Here is a 17,949-nt window from a genome sequence, read left to right as displayed (position 1 = left end):
GGCTGAGCAGTAGCGCACTTCGTACAAAGTGCAAGGACTAGCACAGGGATTCTGGTTCAAGGCCCCAGTTCCACACCTGCAGAGAGGTCACTTCACAAGCAGTGCAGGAGGTCTGTGGGTATCTATCTTTCTCTCCCCCTCTCTATATTCCCCATCTCTCTCTCAATTCTCTCTATCTTATCCAATAAAAGAAAGAGAGAAAGAATGAATGAACGAAAGAAAGAGAGAATGAAAGAGAGAAAAGAAAAAATGGCCTCCAGGAGCAGTGGATTCATAGTGCTGGCAATAAGCCCCAGGAGCACAGAGATCCAGGAACCACTGCCCCCTGTGCTGCTCCTCCACCCTAGGATGTGGTGGTATTTCGTTTCGTGTTTATTGCAAAGCAAAGGCAGCCGTTTGCACTGGTAACAGTGGCGCTGCCACTAGGTCCCTGGAAGCCACGGAGTTCAGACTTTAGGGACAGTAGGGAAAACAACCTTTCATTGAGGACGTAATCTGACAGGAACCCCCGTGGCGAGAGTCAGCTCAGTCCTCCGTCCATTCGCAGCCACCAGCTCCCCAGAGTGAGCATCTTAAGAGACCAGATACCCAGAGAGCTGTCTGAGCAAGACCCGCTTTAGTCATTCTTCAGATCTCGCGCCATTGCACTGGTGTGGCATGTCCTGTGCTGGTGCTGAAATGTCTTTGCTAATCACACCCACGTGGCCCCTGCCTTCCTTTATTTCCAGCTCTGACAAATATCACTCATAATGGGTCAGTGTTGCCAACACATGTTGACTTATTTTATTTATTTATTCCCTTTTGTTGCCCTTGCTGTTTTATTATTGTAGTTATTGTTGTTGTTATTGATGTTGTCGTTGTTGCACAGGACAGAGAGAAATGGAGAGAGGAGGGGAAGACAGAGAGGGGGAGAGAAAGACAGACACCTGCAGACCTGCTTCACCACCTGTGAAGCGACTCCCCTGCAGGTGGGGAGCTGGGGGCTCGAACCGGGATTGTTAAGCCGGTCCTTGCGCTTTGTGCCACCTACGCTTAACCCGCTGCGTTACTGCCTGACTCCCACATGTTGACTTTTTAATCTAGCCAAATATTCTGTCCAGCGGTTTTTATGTCAATTGCTGCCTTTACACCTTTGAACAAACATTTCTGTTCTTCGTGTCTCTTGTCAGCCAGAGAAACACTTGTGGTTGTTTCTCCTAAGATTTGGCTTCCATGATTTCAAATAGTATTTTCTCCTAATGCCATAGCCTCAACCTAGTCAGGCTTAGAAATCAGTGGACTTACTTTAGTTTTTTATCTTTTTGTATTATCTTTCATTATTGGATACTGACAGCCAGAAACTGAGAGGGAAGGGGGTGACAGAGAGGGAAAGAGAGGGGTCTGGGTGTTGGCTCACCCAGTTAAGTGCATATAGTACTGAGCACGAGGAGCTGTGCAAGGATCCTGGTTCAAGCCCCCGGGTAACTTCACAAGCTGTGAAGCAGTTGCACAGGTGTCTATCTTCCTCGACCCCTCTCTATTTCCCCCTTTCTCTCAATTTCTATCTCTTATCCAATTTAAAAAAAATGGCCTCCAGGAGCAGTGGATTTTTAGTGTCTGCACAGAGTCCCAGCAATAACCCTGGAGAGAGAAACAGAGACAGAGACAGAGAGAGAGAGAGAGACAGAGAGAGAGAGAGAAACTGCAACTCTGCTTCACCACTTGCAAAGCTTTCCCCAGTATGTGGGGACAGGGGGCTTGAACCTGTGTCCTTGCTCATTGTAACATGACTCTCAGCTCCTCCCGGCTTGCTCTCCACCATCTATGAATCTGCCCTGTGACTGAAGATGATTTTATGTATTCATTTTTTAATGTATTTATTTTCCCTTTTGTAGCCCTTGATTTTTATTGTTGTGATTATTATTGTTGTTGTTATTGATGGCATCATTGTTGGATAGGACAGAGAGAAATGGGGAGGGGAGGGGAAGACAGAGAGGAGGAGAGAAAGACAGACACCTGCAGACCTGCTTCACTGCCTGTGAAGCTACTGCCCAGCAGGTGGGGAGCCGGGGGCTCGAACCAGGATCGTTTTCCCAGTCCGTGTGCTTTGTGCCATGTGCACTTAACCCGCCGCGCTACCGCCCAATTCCCAGATGATTTTTTACTGTAGGCCCCAGGCCCCACCCCAGACATTTGCAGACAGTGAGAAACACCTGAAATCAGAAATGCATCGAAGAGTCAGGGCCCAGGGACACAGCTGTTCTTTGTCCCTCAGGTCAGGTGCATTGGATGGACTGGGCCGGGTGGGGGTGCAGGGCCTCGCTGGGTGCTCCTAGACCTACTATGCACTCACTGTGCAGGAGGTGGGACTGGAGGTCGGGGACTCTGGGATTCAGAGCGATCGCACGGTGATGTGCAGAAGGCCGGTCCCTTCTCATAAGGGGCTTATGCATCAGTGCAGGGCACCTGGACTGTCCCCACAAACACAGTGACAGGAAGTTTCCTGCTCATCACTGAAGGTCCAGCTGCTGCACACCGTGAGGCAGGTTCCAAAAATGCACAATAAGAGGGGGCACCTGGATTTGAACCAGGGACCTCTTGATCTGCAGTCAAATGCTCTGCCCCTGAGCTATGCCCCCTGGCATATCTGTGCCACCTAGCTAGTACCTTTCACCTTTCAGCAGTGTGATGCAACACGACTCACGCCATGAGCTCTGCTCTGTCAGGACTGCTCTCTGGAAGTTTCTGGAACATCACGAGGGAACAGCTGCCCTCAGCCCTCCAGCTTCATGCTCAGCATGGAGAGAGGCACTCCAAGGCCCTTTCTGAGTTGAACCCAGAGCTGGCCAGCCCTCTAGTTCTCCACCACATTCTGCCTGCACCCCGAGCCTCTCCGGGTCTACACTCAGTGATGCCAAAGTGGCTTGTAATCCGCAGGGCCTCATGGGGCCCAGGGCAGCTTAGGGAGCAGCACAGAGAATGCTTGTTGCTTCTATTGCTGCCACCTGGCTGGACACAGATTTGAGGCTGGAGCAGGGGGTGATGGACTTGGTTCCCAAACAAAGCTGTTCACTAGAGAAACTTCTGCCTCTTGGAGAGCCTGGCACTGTCCTCTGTCCCCACAGGCTGACGGTCACTGCTCTGCGCCAGCTGTTCTGCTGGGAGAGAGCAGAGGCTGGGACTTCAGGTGAGCGTGTAGGCTGGGCAGAGGTGAACTCAGTTAAGCACACACTTTACCATGCTGGAGGACCCAGGTGTGAGCCCTTGCTCCCCACCTGCAGGGAGGGAGCTTCAGGAACAGTGAAGCAGGTCTATAGGCATCTCTCTTTCTCCCTCTCTATCTCTCTCTCCCCTCTTCAATTTCTCTCTGTCCCATCAAAGAGAAAGGGGTTTAGGGGAGAGGAAAAGCATCAATTCCAGCAGCCATGGCTTCATACTGCTGGCTCTAACCCCAGGGGTAATGTTGGTGGCAAAAGAAAAAGAAAGAAAGAAAGAAAGAAAGAAAGAAAGAAAGAAAGAAAGAAGAGAAATAGATGAATAAATACCATGCATGTGTGTTCACAGAGCTCTGTCAGCATGGGAACACCATTACAATTCCACACTAGGGAGTCGGCGGTAGCACAGCGGGTTAAGCACATGTGGTACAAAGCACAAGGACCTGCATAAGGATCCCAGTTCGAGCCCCTGGCTCCCCACCTGCAGGGGGGCTGCTTCACAGGTGGTGAAGCAGGTCTGCAGGTGTCTGTCTTTCTCTCCCCCTCTCTGTCTTCCCCTCCTCTCTCCATTTCTCTCTGTCCTATCCAACAACGACGACAACAATAAAAAAAAAAAAAAACAAGGGCAACAAAAGGGAATAATAAAATAAAATAAAATGAAAAAGAATTCCGCTCCAGCAGCCTCCTTCCATGTAGTAAGTGAAGAGAGTTGAAGTCACCACATCTAAGAAGAAGGGGCAGGTCCAGATGCAGGAACTCGTGGCAGAGCAGGAACTCATTGTGTCTTTACTGATCAGAGACAACGCTTTTATCTATCAGCACCAGAAGTGGCAAGCTGGAAAAGGAAATGGCCAGGAAAGGGGGTGGAGAAAAGAAAAGAAAAGAAAAGAGCAGCTAAGTAGAGACTCCCTTAGCAGCTGTTTCAACCTGTGGGATTACTAAATACCCTGCAGGCAGGCGGGTCTCAGGCAAAACAGTGATTGTGTGACTAGACCATAGTGTCAGCAATGGAGGATGGAGCAGAGCAGGGGGCGGGCCTGCCCCACAGCAGACAGAGAACTGTAGAGATGACAGTCGATCCATGCCTACTACCTTGGGAGAACTTGGTGGCTTGCAGTGGAGGGAGGTGGGACTCAGAACTCTGGTGGTGGGAATGGTGTGGAATTATACCCCTGTTGACATGTAATTTTGTAAATCAATCTCAAATCGCTAATAAAAACTAAATAAATAAAAGAATGGTGTGGTCAGCCAACCAGCCAGCCAGCTAGACAGGGTTTCAAATAGTCTCCTTTCAAGGAACATGGGAAATGTCACGGAAGAAAGAAAGCTGAAACAAGAACAGCAGCTGCTGTGAATGCAAAAACCCACAACACAGGGGGCACCCGGATTTGAACCGGGGACCTCTTGATCTGCAGTCAAATGCTCTGCCCCTGAGCTATGCCCCCACACCTGTCCCACATGCCTAAGGAGCACCTTTCAGCATCACAGTGGCACCCGCAGCCCCCAGAGCACGGGGCAAGTCTGATTCCTCCTAGAGAGCTGGTCAGACCAGCAACTGCTTCTGCTACCAAGTCCCCTCAGGGCTCCTGCCCCAGGGCTCAGTGTCTCCCAACCCTCCCCACCACCTGCCAGCGCCGCCTTTTTCTCAGCTCAAGGTGGCAGCTATCCAGAGCGGCTCTGACTTATGCTGCTGGGCTTGGGGCTTACTGTCTGCTTCCCTCTGTTATGAGGCACAAGAGGGCAGGCTGGAGAGTGGCTGCCACCCTCAAGGCATGTGGACTCTGACTGTCTGATCAGCCTGCACACCTGTTCTTCAAACGCCGCGATGCAGTGAGGGGCTGCAAGGAAGTGATGCGTCTCCTCTTTCTTCCAGGCCTCTCCAACAGTCTTCCTGGGAGTTGGAGGGGCAGGGGACATTGCCCGAGGAAGTGGCTCAGTGGCTCAGGAAGTGGTGCAGTGGTTAATGCATTTGCACTCCCAAGCAGGAGGTCCCAAACGGGACCCCTGGCATTTGTGTGCCCAGAGAAATAATCTGCTTCTCTCAGTCTCTCACTAGTAAGGAAATAGTTTCCCCTTTCAGGGTTCTCGCTGGGGCTGGATGGCAGCACTACAAATCCACTGTTCCTGGAGGCTGTTTTATTGGACAAGGCAAGGAGATTTGAGAGAGGAGGGGGAGATAGACAGGGAGAATGATAGACACCTGCAGACCTGCGTCTCCTCTTGTGAAGCATCGGCCAGGCAGGTGGGGAGCAGGGGCTTGCACCTGGGTCCTTGCGTGGGTCCTTGCACTTAGTACTATGTGTGCTTAACTGGGTGCACCATTGTGCGGACCCAGTAACTAAATTTTGAGGGAAAAAAGGACTGAGTCGGGCTTTGAATGCAGATGGGAAGCTGTGAGCTACAGAGCAAAGCTCTGTTCTGAGCTAGATGGACGTTTTGGTGTCCCAATATATTTTAATCTAAATACTACATATAGTTAATTTTAAGTCATATTATATTTACATCTTCAAACAAAAGCTCAAATCCGTGTCTCCCTTCTGCCAGGAAGCTGCTACTGCCATGACCTCATGCATGAATCCTCGTGATTTCAGGTGACATCAGACTCTCCTATTTTGCAGTGTCTACCTTGGTCAGAGCTAGACATCATCTAGCTTATTTTATCATAATGACAATAATTAGGGACTGGGTGGTGGCCCTCCTGGTTACATGTACACATTATAGTGTGCAGGGACCCAGGTTCGAGTCCCTGGTCCCCACCTGCAGGGGGAAAGCTTCACGAGTGGTGTCTCTGTGTCTCTCCCTCTCTATAACCCCATTTCCTCTCAATTTCTGGCTCTCCATGCAATAAATAAATAAAGATGAAAAAACTTAAATAATTTACCAAAAAAGGATTTTAATTAGTATGTCTTTGCCCATGTCAACTGTGAGATAATCATTTTTGCTTCCTTTTTCATTATTATCAGCTAACAGTAGGAAGCAGGAGTAACAATTCTTACATTTTTCCTCAATTTAGTGATCACCTATGTTTTACCTGCCATTTTTTTAATTAGCCAGGTCTTCTGCAGACTTTAACAACTCTAGAAAAGCTTTCCCAAAACTTTCCATAACATGAAAATTATCAGAAAGTGTAGATTTCTCTGTTCAGTTGCTCAGGGGCCGTGTGTCTCCTGCTTCTCTGGTCCAGTTGTCCTGGGAAGACTCTTACACCCTCACAGAGACTCTGAGTGGGTGTCCCACACCCCCCAATCTTCTTTTTCACTTCTTCTTTCTCTCGGTCCACGTGGAATTCAGTTCTGAACCATCTAGTTACCTTTCCCTAAAATGTACCCTTCTGCAAGAATGGAGCAAAGATCTTTATGAGGAGCAGCAGGTGGGAGTTCTTGCTTCTCCGCTGGACATGGGTGTTGGCAGGTGGATCCACACCCCCAGCCTGTCTCTGTCTTTCCCTAGTGGGGCAGAGCTCTGGGGAGGGGAAGTTCCAGGACACATGGGTGAGGGTGTCTGCCCAGGGAAGTCAGATGGCATCACAGTAGCGTCTGCAACATGGTGGCTGTGGATTAGTTGAGTGTGTATTGTATTTTGTGAAGTTTCAGGTGACTTTGTCTCCCTTATTTTTTCTAGCTTATCAGAAGTGAGATCTGAAACGACACCTACTCCATAGCCATGCTTCAATCTCACCAGTTTTAGAGCTGCCTAGCTAGCACTTCCTTGTGTATATGTGCCAGAACTCCCCGATGTGCAAACATACCTTTTTTGTTGTTGTTGGTCTACTTCTAATTCTGCTCCTGAGACCCCTTCTGTTTTGATCATCACGTTAGGTTCACTTGCATTGCTTAACGCTGTGGTCTATTTACATAATCACTGTTTTACCTGACACCCGCCCTGCCTGCAGGGCACTGGCTTAGTCCCCAATGGTTCACACTCTGTTTTCGCTCTGCCCCCTCTTCTAGTCACACCCTGTTTTCCACCATTTAATCCCCACTGGTTCTCATGCTTTTTTTCCTTCTCCCCACCCCCTATCCTACGTACTTCCTCTCCCTGACACTTCCACCTCAAGAGATATAAAGGACAGGATTTTCTAATGAATAGAGATTAGACTGATTGCACTGCATTCCTGCTCATCAATAAAGATTGAACTGCGTTCCCAGCTCAGCCATGAGTCCCTGGTCATCTCACTCCCCACAGTGAAGCTAGCCCAGCATATTGACACCTGAACAGGGACCAACATTTTAAAATATTTATTCATTTTCCCTTTTATTGTCCTTGTTGTTTTATTGTTGTAGTTATTATAGTTGTTGTCGTTGATATCATCATTGTTAGATAGGACAGAAGGAATGGAGAGAGGAGGGAAAGACAGAGAGGGGGAGAGAAAGACAGACACCTGCAGAGCTGCTTCACCACCTATGAAGGGACTCCCCTGGAGGTGGGGAGCCGGGGGCTCGAACCAGATCTTCATGCCGGTCTTTGTGCTTTACTCCACCTGTGCTTAACCCACTGCGTTAAGGCCCAACTCCCGTGCAAACATTTCTTAAGGTCTGTATATATTAACATGTTTCTGATTCCCCTCCTACTGAAAAGAAATGGTCTGTGTCTTTCTAGTGCCTGTAATTATCCTGGGAAAGGTACACACCTTGTATCCCCTTGTATCCACCTCACAAGCCATAGCTGTATTCAGAGCAACACCTCTGTGAGCAAAAAATCAAAAAACAGGCATGACATGATAGGGGGCACCCGGATTTGAACCAGGGACCACTTGATCTGCAGTTAAATGCTCTGCCCCTGAGCTATGCCCCCTCACCTGCTCTGTGTGTCTGACATGCACCTTTTAGCATCACCTAGGGAGCTGGAAGACCGACTCCCACCCCAGAGGCTCTGCTCCAGTCCCACCCCAGAGGCTCTGCTCCAGTCGGCCCCCTCACATGTCTGCACCCCCTGCCTCAGTGTGGTCACAGCAGCACAGCCTCGGGGGGCACTGACACTACCAGGTGACCAGAAGTGTTTGCTCACCTGACTTCTCTTATTACTCAGCACAAAAAAGCAGAATCTTAAAGAGCCCTTGTGAACACTTTCCCAGCACAAGTGACACCAATTGTCATCTGTGCGCCTGTCAGTCAGCCCCAGGGCAGAGGTGGGAGCAGGAATGATGGGCAGTCATGGGCCTGTCCTGACCCGGGTCTGGGTCTTTCTGAAAAGGAAAGGCTCATGGAGGCCACACTGTGACAGGCTGCCCAGGGCTGGCTCTCCCAGGGTCCCTGAGCTGCAGTGACATCTCCTCTCTCAGCCACACACACACACACACACACACACACACACACACACACACACACACCCGTGTGCAGATGTTTGGGACCTCCGGGATTATTCCTTTGTTGGTGGTGCTTGCTTGCTGGCTTCTTATCCAGGGATCCTGTACACTTATTAAGGCCAAATACTACTTTTCAATTTGATGACAAAAGGCTCAATTGTTTGTTCCTCCCTCCTGTTGTGCAGTGGTTAGAACTTAGTTGTTTCTTTCAGTCTATTTGCCTCTGTGATTTAAAATGTAAAGCTGGGGAGATAGTATAATGGGTATGCAGAGAGACTCTCATGCTTGGGCTCAGAGCTCCAGATTCAATCCAGGACCACCCCTAGCCACAGTTGATCAGTGCTGGTAAATAAATCAACACATAAATAAATGACAACCGCAAATCAAATAACCAAACAAACCTTTTCATGCCTAAGGCTCCACATGTCCAAGGTCTAATCCCTAAACCACCATCAGTCAGAGCTGAATGGCATCTGATTAAAATAAGATAAAATAAATATAAAATAAATAAAATAATTTTAATGTCTCCTCTACGTAACTGACTCAGCTTTAGGCACCCATTGGCTGACCTTTACCATGAGGACTGCTGTTAGAATAGTGTTCGCACACCTCGCCTCTAAGGGAAGTCATTCCTGGGTCTTAGATTTTACTATTATCAGGTGAGAGGGATGAGCTAAGGATGGTCAGGAACTTCCTGCTTTTCCTGATTAGTGATGGCTGCATGTTTCCACTGCTTCATTTTCTGTGAGCACCTCAGAGTCCCAGCTGCTTTGAAGAGGCCATTAAATGAATCTACAGAGCAGTTTCCCACAGACAGAGTGTCAGGTGACCTAGATAGCAGGGCTGATTGCCAAGTGGCCGCCCTGCCCCTCTGGCCTCGATGCTCTGGAGACGCGGACCCAGAAGGAAACATTCTCTCCCTTGCGTGTGTTCCTGCGTCCAAACCTGCATTGTGCCCTAGTTGCCCCCTTGTGTGACAGAGAAGTTGCTTCTTCTTAACGGCAAGTCTGGGGGGATTTTTAAGCCCTGGCACATCGGAAGCTGCCTGAGGTTCTCCCCACAGACCTACAGAGCTAGATAAGAGACAGCTGCAGGGTGACAGCGAGCTCACCCCTGGAATCTGGCAGATAAGCCAGGCAGACCCTCCTCTGGGCAGGCGGGGGACACTGAGGTGCCTCACCACTGCAGGGGCTGCAGGAACTCTGTCCCCACACACAGGGCTGGGCACAGGGGCTGCAGGAGCTCTGTCCTCACACACAGGGCTGGGCACAGGGGCTGCAGGAGCTGTGTCCTCACACACAGGGTTGGTCACGGGGACTGCAGGAGCTCTGTCCTCACACACAGGGCTGGGCACAGGGGCTGCAGGAACTCTGTCCCCACACACAGGGCTGGGCACAGGGGCTGCGGGAGCTCTGTCCTCACACACAGGGCTGGGCACAGGGGCTGCGGGAGCTCTGTCCTCACACACAGGGCTGGGCACAGGGGCTGCGGGAGCTCTGTCCTCACACACAGGGCTGGGCACAGGGGCTGCAGGAGCTCTGTCCTCACACACAGGGCTGGGCACAGGGGCTGCGGGAGCTCTGTCCTCACACACAGGGCTGGGCACAGGGGCTGCGGGAGCTCTGTCCTCACACACAGGGCTGGGCACAGGGGCTGCGGGAGCTCTGTCCTCACACACAGGGCTGGGCACAGGGGCTGCGGGAGCTCTGTCCTCACACACAGGGCTGGGCACAGGGGCTGCAGGAGCTCTGTCGTCACCCTACAGGGCTGGCCATGAGGGTGGGAGGTGGGCAGAAAGTGTGTCTGAGGGGGAAGGAAGGACCCTCCACGGAGTGGGCCTGAGCCCTGCTGCTAGTCAGTGTGCTAGTCAGTGAGGTGAGTGTCCAGCCACACATCCTCTGGGTCCCTCAGCAAGGTGGTGCAGGTGTTGGGGAGAGTAGGTGACCCCAAACTTCCTGAGGTTCCTCTGCTTGATGCTTTGTAGCCCAGAGATGGCTCAAGAATGTTCCCCAGCCTGCAGTGGAGATCTGCTGCTGGAGTGATGCTCTGTGTTTCTCTCCCTCTCCCTCTCCCTCTCCCTCTCCCTCTCCCTCTCCCTCTCCCTCTCCCTCTCCCTCTCCCTCTCCCTCTCCCTCTCTTTCTCTCTCTTTCTCTCTCTGTCTTACCTCTAGGGCTATTCCTGGGGCTCTGTGCCTACACTGTGAACCCACTGCTCCTGCAGGAGGAATCCACTATTCCCAGAGGCCAATTTATTTTATTTTGTTGCCATTTTTGTTTTTATTGCTGTTGTTGTTGTTGTTGGATAGGACAGAGAGAAATGGAGAGAGGAGGGGAAGACAGAGAAGGGGAGAGAAGGACAGACACCTGCAGACCTGCTTCATTGCTTGTGAGGTGACCCCCCCACAGGTGGGGAGCCGGGGTCTTGTGCGTCACACCATGTGAGCTTAACCCACTGTGCTACCTCCCGGCCCTCTCTCTCTCTTTCTCTCATTAAGAAATATTTATTGATTGAGGAGAAAGACAGGAGGAGAAAGAAAAGGAGCCAGACGTCTCTCTGGCACACAGGCTGCCAGGGACCAAGCTAAGACCCTCCTGCTTGAGAGCCCGGTGCTTTATCCACCGCATCACCTCCCGGACCCTGTGTTCTGCTGTCTCCTTCTCTCTCTGTATCTTCCTCTTCCACTAAAATTCATTTCAAATATTTTTTGAAAAGTTAGGTACCAAAATGCAGCATAAGAGCAAGTACCAGGATCTGAACCAGGAGCCTCTTGGTCTCCAGTCAAAACCCTTCCCCTGAGCTCAGCCCCGCAGATAGCAGCACTGGGGGAAGACAGACAAGGACTCAGTGCACACACACCCCTGAGCTCCAGGAGCTGGGTGTGTGTGGACGGTGAGAACTCCTTCCTGGCCTGCAGGAGCCGGGCCTGACTGTGGCCTCCAGGACTTGAGCTCCTGGGCGATGGGCGAGCGCTGGGCAGGGGACGCGCTTCCCCAAGGAAGCCTGTCTCCATGGAGAGCCTGGTGCTGAGAACCACCACAGGTCAGAACACCCACCTCTGAGCCAGCTGCCCTTGAGGAAGGGGCGAGCATGGTGACCACTGCGTGCTCATGGGGCAGGGGTGTCTCTGTGTCACTGATAGGGGGACTCAGAGAGGCCAGCACAATCCAGCAGCAAAGCCTTTTCTGTCCCCTTGAGGATTAATAGAGTTGAAGTCATGAGACACAGAGAAGAAAATACCAAGTGTTGTCCCGGGAGGGAGGGGCCTCACTGTCATGGAGAAAGGAAACTGGACCAGGAGCAACACCTCTGTGAGCAGGAAAACAGACATGACAGGGGGCACCCGGATTTGAACCGGGGACCTCTTGATCTGCAGTCAAATGCTCTGCCCCTGAGCTATGCCCCCTCCCCTGCTCTGTGTGTCTAATAAGCACCTTTCAGCGTCACCGTCACACACAGCTCCTAGGGCACAGAGCAAGTTCTACCACCTCTAGGAAGTAGATCAGACCCACCAAGTGACTCCTCCTCAAGCTCACTGCACAAAGGCCCTGCACCTGGGCCCTGGCCTTCTAGCCCTTCCCCTCACACTCCTGTATCTCTCCCACCCCACCCCTCTCTGTTTTCAGTCTGGGATTGGCAGCAGCCCCCAGGTAGGGACACTGGCCTGCCCCGTGGTGGACTTCAGGAATGACTTGTGTGTATCTGTTTGTCTGTTTTATGCAAGAGAAAAATGCAGACTGAAGAATCCGCCAAGCTCTCTCCAAACTCAAGCTGTCCTTGCTCCAGCCTGTCTCCTCAGTCTGTGCGTCTGTCTTTGAGCCTGGCTGGCTGGCTGGGGTCACTGGGGATGTTGACGGTGCCCATGGCATGCAAAGGCCTTGAAGGGTCTGGATTCCGGCCACTGGGCTCTGATGCCGTGCCAAGCTCTACTTGGATCATACCTCTGCTCTCATGGATGATGGATGTTTTTGCGGTCATGTCAGTTTGTATTTTGTTGGTCTGCTTCTAATTCTGCTTATAAGACCTTCTGTTTTAATCATCATGTTACGTTTGCTTGTATTGCTTAACGCTGCAGTCTATTTACATAATCATTGTTTTCATTGTTTTAATCCCCACTGGTTCCCGCTCTTTTTCCACTCTGTCCCCTCTACATCACACCCTGTTTTTACACCCTGCCACTTCCTTCCTGGAGAGTCTAAATGCAGATGAATAAAGCCAGCATGGCATTGCATCCCGGCTCAGCCATGAGTCACTGGTCATCTCTCTCCCGCCCACGAAGCTAGCCTGGCATCAGGCGACCGGCAGTGTTTCTCAAAGTAGCCCATGTGATGATGTAGCAGTCAGATATTGCTGAAGTCTCAGTGATGACCTCACTGTGTCTCCCTCCTGCAGGACCAGGTGGCCATGTTGGACCTTTTTTCTCACTCATTCACCTCTATGGTTTCACATGACAGCAACATCTTATGCTAAGCTATGTCTCAATTATCTGGCATCAAGTATCAAGGAGCTACTCTTCTTCTTTCTTCTTCTTCTTCTTCTTCTTCTTCTTCTTCTTCTTCTTCTTCTTCTTCTTCTTCTTCTTCTTCTTCTTCTTCTTCTTCTCCTTCTCCTCCTTCTCCTTCTCCTTCTCCTTCTCCTTCTCCTTCTCCTTCTCCTTCTTCCTCTCCCTCTCCCTCTCCCTCTCCATTTCCCTCTCCCTCTCCTTCTTCTTTTTCCTTCTAGGCTAATCTCTCTGGAGATCAATGCTGGCACTACACATTCACTGCTCCAGGTGCTATATTTTCCATTTTATTGGAAAACACAGAGAGAAGGGGGAGATAGAGAGGAAGAGAGAAAGATCGACACCAGCAGACCTGGTTCACCTGGTCACCTGCCCACAATCCCCACCATAGTTCTCCCAAAGTCTTAGAAGTGGTTTGTTCACAAGCCCTGCCCCCACAAAGTCTAAACATCTTCCATTCTGAGTGAAGGGTCAGGTCACATACATGACACTGTTTGGTGGGCTTTGACCTGAGGAGGAACTGCCCCCCACTGGGTTGTCAAGAGGTGCTGTGAGCATTGCCCTGAGGTGGACACTGTAGCCTGGGGTCCTCTGGGCCTTCTGGGAGGTGATAGAGATGGGCATTGAGCCCCCTGCTGCCGAAGGAGGCAGCTCTGTGCCCTTGTCCAGCCCCAGAGGGATTCTAGCTCATCCCTTCAAGCCCAGTGATGGAGGGTTCCCACCTGTCACTCAGGACCCCGCTGAGCTGCCTGGAATAAAGTAGATACAAAAAGTTTATCAAGTATGGGACACCTGGATTGGAACCAGGGACCTCTTGATCTGCAGTCAAAGGCTCTCCCCCTGAGCTATGCCCCCTCACTTGCTCTAAGTGTCTAGTAAGCACCTCTCTGCTTCATCATCACACCCACACCTGTGGAAGCACAGAGTAAGTTTTTGTTTATTTCTAGAAAACTGATCAGACTATCAGATGATTCCTCCAAGGTCCTCTCGGGAGACCCTGCCCCTGTCCTTGGGGTCCCGTAACTCTCTCCCCACATGCCTGTATCTCCACTTTTCATCTGTTGAGGTAACAGCAGCAGACCTCAGAGGCTGTGACATTGTCCTGAGGGCGGGCACTGAGGACACACTTGTGTGCTTCCCCTGTTTGCAGAACCAAAGGGGAGGCTGCAGACAGCCTGCCACCCCCATTCCAACACCTGTGGGTCTCTGCTCTGACAATGAACCCCGGGTGGGGTGGGGAGCTGGCCCTTTTGGGGAAATGATGGTACCTGGGTCAAGAGCCATTTTGGAATAATTGTGGTGACAACACAAAGTGAGGGTTGCCCAGGGCTCTGGACTTCATCAGGGGGTCTTGAACCTGGGACCTTCGCGCTGTAGTGCATCCTGTTCACCAGGTGCACCACCACCCAGCACCCTTCGCATGGACTAATTTCAGTCAAATGAAATCCTTCAGTGCTTAGAAATCTCTGCGGCCAGCCAGAGGCTCCCACTTCTCGTCCATTTGGCTCTGTTCTCAAATCGCACGGGATCTTGTGTGGTGCCAGCGTGTGGTCGGGACTCGGCATCAACTAGCCGGCTTTCTTCTTCTGACATGTGTCTGTATGAGCGACTCCGCTGTGGTTGACAACAGCAAAAGGCATATAGACTTCCACGTCAGACTCACCACCGCGGTGACACCCCCACCCCACCCGTAAAACAACAAGAGATCCGCAGAGTCACTGAGACTCAACTAACTAGTTCCGTGGCTCCGTGTGTGATACGCCTGACGGCCCCTGTCAGCTTTGGGTTAAATCATCCTAGGTTTAGTATTTTACTATTGCTCACTCATTACACTAAGTAGAAGGACAAAGTTCTGCTGAGCTTGTGGATTTGTCTGAAGTGAGTGATCACCTGTGTGTTCACTGCTGAGCACTTTGAACGCCTGGCAGTTCCCACAACCTCTCTTGACTGCGTCCCACTGTCAGATCACGAACACTCCATTTCTTTGTTTTTCCCTTTTTTTTTGGTTGCCCTTGTTGTTTTTCATTGTTGTTGTAGTTACTATTGTTATTGATGTCATCATTGTTAGATAGGACAGAGAGAAATAAAGAGAGGAGGGGAAGATAGAGAGGGGGAGAGAAAGACACCTGCAGACCTGCTTCACCACCTGTGAAGCGACTCCTCTGAAGGTGGGGAGCCGGGGGCTTGAACCGAGATCCTTACGCCGATCCTTGCGGTTTGCGCCACCTGTGCTTAACCCACTGCGCTACAGCCCTACCTCCAAACATTCTACCTCTTGCTGCAGGGTCACTCCCCTCCCTTCACAGCCAGTGGTGGCATGAGAAGCCTGCACATCCTGGAACATTCTCCACCTGCTCTCCTTTTGGGGAGCCTGGCTCTATGGGATTCCAAATCCTGAAGGTTTCCTTGCTCACTCCTTATTTTAGATAGTGTCCTCCAGCTGCTTTCTGTGGAGAATGCCGGTGACTTTAAGCTTTCCCGCCGGAGAGATGCACGTGTTTCCCCACGTCGTGATTATCTGTGTGTGTGTATGAGTCATGGTGCCTCCTACTGAGAAGAGACTTTCCTGTGGTTCTACGTCTGCGTTGGAGTCGAAACTCAGATTTGTACTCAGAACAGGCCTCCCTCTGCCTTTTAGACCACATGCTTCAGACCCGGCTGCCCAGTCCAGCCCAGTCTGCCCAGCACCTGGGCTCTGGTGACCTTTGTGTGTCCACCACTGACACCACCTCTCAGCTTTCCCGGGGAGTGTTGCTTTACATTCCTTTCCCCTGATTTTTATTTTCTTTCTTTTTAAAAATGTAAGCACACACGTGTTTTAGTTTACAGAGAAAGCTACTAGAGCACTGCTCAGCTCTGGCTCATGATGGTTCATGGGATTGAACCTGGGACCTCAGAGCCTCATGTGTGAGAGTGTTTTGCAGAACCAGGATGCTGCCCCCAGCCCTGTTTCCAGGTCTCTCCCAGACATTCCTGTGGGTGAGATGAGGCTCCACCCAGGACCTTGACTTGGGGCTGAGGCCCCCTGAACCTGCAGAGCCAGAGGGTGTGGTCGCCACAGGCTGGGGGGCTCTGGAGTCCCCTCTATCTGCTGCTGGTTCTGTCAGCAGCCTCTCATCAGCTCAGCCCCACCCACACCTCCCCTTCCAGTGCAGAATGGTGGTCAGAAACACAGCCCAGACTGAGGCCCTGGACCAGCCAGACTGGGTCCCTTAGGCAGAAGAAGGTGGGGACGTGGGCCTGGACGGGTGGGGGACTCCGGCTGAGAGGCTCTGAGACCCTCCATGTGCACTTTGCAGTGTGAGCTACCCGGGTCCCGGAGCCCTGGACCACCTGCCATGAGGGGTCATGGAGCCCACACTCCTGAAGGAGCGTCTTGTAGCTTGGTGCTGCCCTGGGAGATGCTCCACTGTGCCCTCACTCAGTGAATGACCCTCCTCCCACCCCTCAGGCACAGAGAGGCTCAAGGGGAAAAATGAGGGACCAAAATGCACATCAGTGAGGGGGCACCCGGATTTGAACCGGGGACCTCTTGATCTGCAGTCAAATGCTCTGCCCCTGAGCTATGCCCCCTCACCTGCTCTGTGTGTCTAATAAGCACCTTTCAGCGTCACCATCACACCCACGGCTCCCACAGTGCAGAGCAAGTTTCTGTAGAACAAAGGGGCCTCCCACACAGTCTCACCTGGAGGTCTTGTCCTGGTCCCCAGGCCCCTAAACATCCCCCTCACACACCTGCAGCCCCTTTACTTCATTCTGGGGTGAAAGCCTCAGCCAGTGGCCTCTGACACTCTCCTGCGGGGTGGGGGGCTTTCAGAATGGGTCTGTCTGTCTGCTTCCTCATCTGTGCTGAAGAGAGATGAAGACAGACCCAGCCTAGAGGCCCTGAGGCCTACTGTGTGTGCCCTGCCCTGCAGTGTGCACGAGCACGGGGTCCTGGAGCCCTTGGAAATGACTGTCCAACGATGGGCTGGGGGTGGTGTACCCCACACTCATAAAGGCACAGCTTCCAGGGACTATGTATACCTGAGAGGGGCTAGAGTGCCCCTAGAAATGCATTGGTGGGATCTCACCACCACCATCACCATCACCACAATGGATAAATGAGGCACCAAAATGTACATCAATGAGGGGGCACCCGGATTTGAACCGGGGACCTCTTGATCTGCAGTCAAATGCTCTGCCCCTGAGCTATGCCCCCTGGGATGCCAGTGTCACCTCATTAGCACCTTTCACCTGTGTTTCAACTCTCAGCTCCACAGCCTGAGTCATGACTCCTCCAGGGCTGCTCTTGGAAGCTTCCAGAATGTCTCCTGGGAGACCCCTGCCCTCAGCCTGCAGCTCAGCCCAGCCCCAGAGAGGGCTCCTCAGAGCAGAAGGGGGGGCACGAGGCTCTAGGGGATGCCCCACGTCTTTCTTGCTGCCTTCCTGTTTGTCCCAGCCCTTCACCTGTGCCCCTCAGTGAGGACAGAAATGAGTCTGATCCACATGATGTCACCCAGCTCCTGGAGCTGAGTCTGCGGTAGCAGCTCTGAGAATCCCATCTCCCTGCTGGAGCAGCCAGGCCAGGCTTTGACCTGTGAGGGGGCAGCCTGTGGGGGGCAGGAAGGGGCTCCCCCAGCAAACCTCTGTGTTCTTGGAGAGCCTGACACTGGCATCTGTCCCTGGCCTCCAGATCTGCTGTCACTCTCTGCAGCTGTTCTTTGGAAAGGGGTGTGGGGGCGGTTCCTCCCACGATTCCCCCACTGTCAGTTCTTGGAAATCCCCTGAATCTACAGCTCACTAGTCTGGTGTTATAAAGGCCAGCAGAAGGGAACCGGGTGGTGGCGCACTGGGTGAAACGCACACAGTACGGAGAGCAAGGACCCATGCAAGGATCCCAGTTCTAGCCCCCACTTCAGCCGCTCCCTGCCTGCAGGGGCATCACTACACCTGGTCCCCTCACTTCACC

The 17,949-nt window shown here is 51.9% G+C and overlaps 6 non-coding genes across 6 annotated transcripts; all 6 read right to left on the bottom strand.

Moving 5' to 3' along the window:
• Nucleotides 1-2,546: 2,546 nt before the first annotated feature.
• Nucleotides 2,547-2,618, bottom strand: TRNAC-GCA (transfer RNA cysteine (anticodon GCA)). Its single transcript has one exon. It is a non-coding gene; the product is annotated as a tRNA-Cys (tRNA).
• A 1,949-nt stretch (nt 2,619-4,567) lies between these two features.
• TRNAC-GCA (transfer RNA cysteine (anticodon GCA)) lies at nt 4,568-4,639 on the bottom strand. Its single transcript has one exon. It is a non-coding gene; the product is annotated as a tRNA-Cys (tRNA).
• Nucleotides 4,640-7,916: 3,277 nt separating this feature from the next.
• TRNAC-GCA (transfer RNA cysteine (anticodon GCA)) lies at nt 7,917-7,988 on the bottom strand. Its single transcript has one exon. It is a non-coding gene; the product is annotated as a tRNA-Cys (tRNA).
• Nucleotides 7,989-11,831: 3,843 nt separating this feature from the next.
• Nucleotides 11,832-11,903, bottom strand: TRNAC-GCA (transfer RNA cysteine (anticodon GCA)). The gene has a single exon. It is a non-coding gene; the product is annotated as a tRNA-Cys (tRNA).
• Nucleotides 11,904-16,499: 4,596 nt separating this feature from the next.
• Nucleotides 16,500-16,571, bottom strand: TRNAC-GCA (transfer RNA cysteine (anticodon GCA)). Its single transcript has one exon. It is a non-coding gene; the product is annotated as a tRNA-Cys (tRNA).
• A 556-nt stretch (nt 16,572-17,127) lies between these two features.
• Nucleotides 17,128-17,199, bottom strand: TRNAC-GCA (transfer RNA cysteine (anticodon GCA)). The gene has a single exon. It is a non-coding gene; the product is annotated as a tRNA-Cys (tRNA).
• Nucleotides 17,200-17,949: the final 750 nt, after the last annotated feature.

The sequence above is a fragment of the Erinaceus europaeus genome, chromosome 8 (assembly GCF_950295315.1).
Source record: "Erinaceus europaeus chromosome 8, mEriEur2.1, whole genome shotgun sequence".
Taxonomy (NCBI): domain Eukaryota; kingdom Metazoa; phylum Chordata; class Mammalia; order Eulipotyphla; family Erinaceidae; genus Erinaceus; species Erinaceus europaeus.
Note: the sequence above shows the minus strand (reverse complement) of the source record. Positions and strands in the feature narration are given on the sequence as shown.